Source organism: Patella vulgata, chromosome 1 (assembly GCF_932274485.2).
Source record: "Patella vulgata chromosome 1, xgPatVulg1.2, whole genome shotgun sequence".
Taxonomy (NCBI): domain Eukaryota; kingdom Metazoa; phylum Mollusca; class Gastropoda; family Patellidae; genus Patella; species Patella vulgata.
The window spans coordinates 71,148,102-71,148,717 of record NC_065879.2 but is presented as its reverse complement, the minus strand read 5'-3'; positions in this window follow the sequence as shown (position 1 = coordinate 71,148,717).

Here is a 616-nt window from a genome sequence, read left to right as displayed (position 1 = left end):
ATTCTTAAATTTTTCGGGTGGTGTATAGCTAAAAATAAAATATATAAATTTACAATAGTGTAAACAGTATATATATCGTATATGTATTTAAAACTAAAATTTATACATTTTAATTAAACAGTGCATAAGTATTAGATATATAAATAGGGAGCCACGGTGGCTGGGTGGTTAAGACGTTGGCTCGCTAGCCTGGAGGTCCGGTGTTCGATCCCTGCATTGGCCGAGAAAGTTCATCTGGATTTTCCGATGTGCTTTCCCCTTGTCAGTGATGCAGAACGGAGGGCCTGACAAGGACAGCTGTCTAGTCATTCGGGATGAGACGAAAAACCGAGGTCCCGTGTATACATTGGAATGCACGTAAAAGATCCCTTGGCAGTTTGAATTCGATATAAGAGTAGGCGATAGTGCCGCTGCCCGGGCAAAATTAAACCCCAATTCATTTCATTTCAAATATATAAATAACATGTGTAAATATGTGCCCACTTGTTACTATATTCGTATAAAGTGAATGTTTTAGAAATCTGATCAATTCACATTTACTGAGTACTGTATCTGTTAAATGGACTCGACCAAACTCATTCAGTGACTGTAAACATTATGGATTCTGCCAAGAAAA